This window comes from Equus przewalskii, chromosome 7 (genome assembly GCF_037783145.1).
Source record: "Equus przewalskii isolate Varuska chromosome 7, EquPr2, whole genome shotgun sequence".
Taxonomy (NCBI): Eukaryota; Metazoa; Chordata; class Mammalia; order Perissodactyla; family Equidae; genus Equus; species Equus przewalskii.
In genome coordinates this window covers 53,565,781-53,571,252 of record NC_091837.1, presented here as the reverse complement: position 1 = coordinate 53,571,252, position 5,472 = coordinate 53,565,781, and the positions used below count along the sequence as shown (strand labels likewise).

Genomic DNA, 5,472 nt, shown 5'->3' with positions numbered 1-5,472 from the left:
TGAAACTGTGGTGTTTTTTTCCATGTGCTATTCTTAATGAGTTTTTTAGTTTATTTGTCCTAATGGGCAGTTTGCAGTATTTAAAAATGACTTTGACTTCACTGAGATCAAGGTAAGGAAGAAATGGGATTTACGTCACCTGCCTAAGCCCCCAGTTAGGCTCCCACATGGTGAACAAAGCAAGCTATCAGTTCCCCAGGATCCCACACTTCTGCAGACAGAAGGTGGTGCTGTTGATTCGGAACAATGTATAGCCCCACACTTTTCTATCAAACTCATGAGCAAGTTGTTATCATTGCAGTCATTCCTTGCTGAACAGAAAAAAAAAAAAAATCACAGTCAACTGGAACTTATTTTGGCATTTGACTTCAGTTATTTCTCTGTTTTAAATCGACTTGAAGAACGCTCTGACCACGTTCTTCTTACTATTTTATGTAACTCTTGGAAGCTGTGCGGAAAAATAACAAGTTCTAAAATGACATACGTGTTGTTTCCCTTTCTGCAATGAGGTTTAAGGTTATCTGTGATGACGGCAAACATCCAGGGGCCTGGATCACTCCCTGGGTACAAGAAAAAGCCAGACATTTAAAACCAATGAATATTGCTGCATTTGAATGTTAATATTTTGCGAGCACAGAATATTGAAAGAATGTTTTCTGACTACGCGTTGTTCACTGGGTAAATACTTCTGTGGGGTGGTACACAAGCAAGCTCAGGTGCCAGGAAAGGATTGTCTTCCCCTGCACATGCCAAATAGTATTGTCATATCCTGAGGCCCCCTGGCGTGGTTCTGGGGAGGGATGACCAGCACTAGATGCAGGCCCAGGCTCATGTCCTTGCGAAAGACCCAGGGAATGGCAGGAAATTAGAGGTCAGGTCACCTAGAATCATCTGCAATAGCACGGAAACAGGTCAAGATTGCAAAGCAGTGTTAGAATTTAAAACTAAGATTGAGGGCTAAAAGTCAAATCTGGGGAACCACGAGCTGACTACCAATCTAAGCAGCAAAAGCTGAGGGACAGCGAGGCGTATTTTATATAGTTCCTGAGAGAGAGGTCCAGATGCCTCCTATTAACATATTAGTTAACACCAATTTGAGAGAGCTATGTTTAGCTGGAAATATCTGTTTATGTCTTGTGATATATGGTGACATCCTTTGGAAGAAAGCTCAGACAAGAAGAGAATCTTAATTAGCAATAATTGGAAGCTTGAATCTTTCCACTAAACTTGAGAATATGTTCTCCTTTTTCAAAAATCCCCAACATTTCTTCTCAGGTTCCCTTTCTCCAGGGGTTGTAGGTGACTCTGTATCTCTGGTGGGAGGAACCAGCAGAAAAAATCTGCGGCAGGAGGCAATATAATACACTGGTTTGGGAACAGACTCTGAAAGCAGATTGTATTTTAAATCAGGTTCCACCATTTGCTGGCTTCTTTTCTGCGTCTCACTTTCTCATCTGGGGATAACGAGAGTACCCAACTCATGGGGTTGTATGGAGCTGATCAGTTTATACAGGTAAAGCATGATGAAAATTATCCGGTTATTGTTCCTGTTCGCTCAGGGACGGCTGCGAAAGGAGGCAAAAAACAAGTGTTACCAGTGAGCACACTCTCTTCCAGGCAATACCCACTCTCTATGCCAGGCCATCGACCCTTTTTGGATTATGCCCTGGGACTTCTGGCCTCACCAGTGTTTTAGGTTTCACTATGTGAACGTACAGACAGAAGAAATAAGTATGTCAATGACGGCAATAATTTGCCACTTGACAGCCAAAGACAATAAGCTTGTAAACTGTATACTTACCTAGGGCCCCTAAATGACTTTCCAAACGAAGTATTTTTAGAAAGAAAAAAAAAGACCTTTGGTATAGTTGTACAGAGATCTTCATACACTTGAGTGGGCATGTGTACATGATCTTGAACATTAAGACAAAAACAAAAGCAAAAGAATGTGTTTGGAGATATTCTGGATGCTAAAAATCCTTTTCAGGGTTTGGTGAATCTCGTGTTCTTCTGTCAGAATTTCCATGGAGTGATTGTCCTGTCTCCCAAGTGCCTCAAAATTCCATCTCCAAAGAGGATCCCCTTAGGTCTACATTCTTTTCTTTTTTCTGTTTATTTCTGATATTATTTTTGGGGAGCATTAGTAGTTGATGTAGGCTTTATTTTTCTCCTTTAATGATTTAAAAGGTACAACTCCAAATATTTTCCAAATTTAGAGACTTCATTTTTTATTTTATTTTTTTTTTTGCTGAGGAAGATTCACTCTGAGCTAGCATCTGTTGCCAATTTTCCTCTTTTTGTGTGTGAGCTGCTGCCACAGCATGGCCAATGATTGATGAGTGGTACAGGTCCACGCCCAGGAACTGAACCCAGGCCACTGCAGTGGAGTGCACTGAACTTAATCACTAGCCCACCAGGGCTGGCCTGAGGCTTCACTTTTATAGGATAGAAAAAAATGTGTGTTTAAGTTAGAGTACGTCAATTAAGTGAACACTGAGCTCTACAGAGCATGACATTTGTGTGTGATATCTAGAGATAATCTTAGATTTTTCATTTATATGACTCCTCCTCAAATTTCCCAGATTGGGCAAGTTGCCTTGTCTATGTTTTCCCATCATACTCTGTGCTCTTTCTAATCTTTAAGGGAACAGCATTATAACTGACTAATTGCTACTCTAGCTTTTCTCACCAGCTCTGTGTGTGAGCAAAGGCTGAATTTTGTTCATTGTTGTGTCCATAAAATTTAGCAAAGTGTTTATAGTAGACATTCAATAATATTTAATATTTCTTGAGTGAATAAATGAACAAAATGAGTGGTAGAAGGTGATCAGATGTGCGTGCGTGTGTGTGTGTGTGTGGCAGAGAAAGAGGGGGAGATGAAACTGGAATTGGAGGCAAAAGACTGTCGGCTGAGCTTTAAAGGAAAGAGTAGGCAGACAGCTGGCTTGTCTCACTTTCCTCTAGAATTTCTTTGAGGGATGTGGGTCCCAACCTCTGTGCTGGTTCTTTGAGTACTTCAGTGAATTTAGAGGTGCTATGGGAATTTTAATTTTTTGAGGGAGGCACCGATGCTTGACATCTGTTGCATGCTGGGAGAAGTGCTAGCTCAGGATCGTTCACATAGACTCCGCTTTAGATCATATGATATTCCTTTCCATTACATAATGTCTTTGAAAAGTTACTTTTTTGACAGTTGTTGCCATAAAAAGCAAGAACTAAACAGTTACTTGAGCTGTTCTATCTGGTTCCAAAATTTCAGAGGTTGTGCCGTGCCCAGCAGGAACACACGTCTCATTAGTGAGAAATTGCAGTTATTTAAGAAGGAAATAATGCTATTATTCTTTCTTATAATTGTGTGTACATATTATCTTTCAAACGTCTACTAAATTGTTAGGACATAAGTACTAAGCTGTTGGCATCTCACAATTTAATAAATGGAATTGTTAGGTACTTCTTTTCACTTAAGGGCACAGTTAAGAAATTACTGAGAAACTAAGTGCATGGTGAACCAAAACATTGGGGGACCTCTGCTTAGGGATAAAAAATGGAAAAATGAATGGTGCCCACGATGAGAAGGTTCAGTGTTTTGAAGGTGGGATGCTGCCAGTATTACAGTTTTGGTTCCTGAACATTGGTCTACAATTGAAGGTCAGGATAGATAATTAAACAGAGACCTTCAATTCAAGTCTAGGAGAACAATTTAATTATATTATTGTTTAATGGAGTTATCGCTACATGAGACTTCGTTTTATTTCCTCACAGACCGTAAAGCCTTCCCAATTAAATATTTTTTTCATCACTCATGGATCAAATGCTGTAGAACCTACAAACATGAGAGGCAAATATGAAATAATGTCTAAACTTTCCTTTAGAAAGGTAAGATAATACATTTTTTTATCCTTCTTTTTAATACTGCTGCAAAATTCTAAAACAATGATTGGCAGTATTGTTTCACTGAGTTTTACCTACAGTTGATGTTAGCCTTTTTAGGCGTTCCATTAGTCAAATTTAAAAAATTAATGTAGAGGTATCATATGTTATTACAACTTTGGGCACCAGTCAAAACTGAGCTTTTGTTTTTTTCTTATTTTACACAGTTAATTAACAATCTAACTTGACAGCAGATATTTTTCCTTATCTCATTTTTAGAAAAGAGCATAATATAAGAGACTTTGAAAAGCAACATAATTCTGAATTTTAGATTCATATTTTAATAAAAATGCTATTTAGTAGCCTCATCTTTTCATAAAAGCTTTTAGATATCTCTCTGTTTGGCAAGTGTCTTCAATATTTGCTACTTGTGACATACTTAGGAAATATTTCCAGAGTCTGCATATTAATCTTGTGATTTTCTCTATTTGAAAAGAAAAAGAATATGCATGGCCTGGCAGTCAATCTGAAGGCAGCCTTTTCCCTTGATGAATATCTCATGTTTTTTCTCTAGCACTGCAAAGTACTTTTGTCCTTTATTTGCCACTAATGCTTATGATAAAAAATTAAATTACTGATCATCCTTTCAATATGTTTTCCACTGAGGATCTCCGGTGAAGAACAAACATTTAAAAGAGGATGTGGAAGGTTTAGTTTTATACACAGCCCTGCTATATTATTCATTGCAATGCATTTTTAATGTTTGAGAAAGAAAAGTAAAATATATGTTAATTTCTAAGGTGAGACAGGCAGTGATCGAGGGAACGATAAACTTACAGAGGCTGGAGATGTGTGCCTGATAATAAAATGAGAGCTTCTCTCTTCCAATTCCTGGGGTTTTTTCTGCATGTGGGAGGGAAATTTGCAAGGTTTTTTCAATGAAAATCTCAAGACATCATCTCCAATAGCTAACGCGTCTTAGATTCCTCATATTTTCAGTTGAGAAAGAGGTCATGAGAGTAGGATCATTAAAAACAAAAATGAAAATAATATAAACAAAGCAAAAGAAAAAAAGGAAGCTCTGGGGGCTGGCCCAGTGGCATAGAGGTTAAGTTCGCGTGCTCTGCTTCAGCGGCCTGGGGTTTGCTGGTTCTGATCTTGGGCTCGGACATACACACCGCTTGTCAAGCCATGCTGTGGCAGGCATCCCACATATAAAATAGGGGAAGATGGGTACAGATTTTAGCTCAGGGCTAATCTTCCTTAAAAAAGAAAAAGGAAAGTTCTGACTGTCAACATAACTTCTAGGATTTTGCTGTATCCTGTATGAGATCCCCAGCTTTCATCTCTCCAACTCAATTTGCATTCCTTAACAAAATTTGCACCCTTGTTGTTCATAAATAAACGAATTATTTTTCCCAAACAGGTGAAAAGATTTTCACGAGCATTCTTTTTACTTTTAAAAACATACTATTTTGCAAGAACAGCAAATGAGTAACGTGTTTTATTTTGTCTATGAATTGTTAAGGCTAATGGTTTTCTTTGTATTGTATTCTCTTGGAATTCAACAATTTATCTTCAATCCAGAAGAATTACGGCATC

At 38.2% G+C, this 5,472-nt stretch overlaps 1 long non-coding RNA gene across 1 annotated transcript; it reads right to left on the bottom strand.

Moving 5' to 3' along the window:
- Positions 1 to 1,369: 1,369 nt before the first annotated feature.
- LOC139084922 (uncharacterized) lies at positions 1,370 to 2,012 on the bottom strand. The gene is made up of 2 exons (XR_011542861.1): positions 1,802 to 2,012; positions 1,370 to 1,565 (listed from the first exon to the last, which is right to left on the bottom strand). It is a non-coding gene; the product is annotated as an uncharacterized lncRNA (long non-coding RNA).
- Positions 2,013 to 5,472: the final 3,460 nt, after the last annotated feature.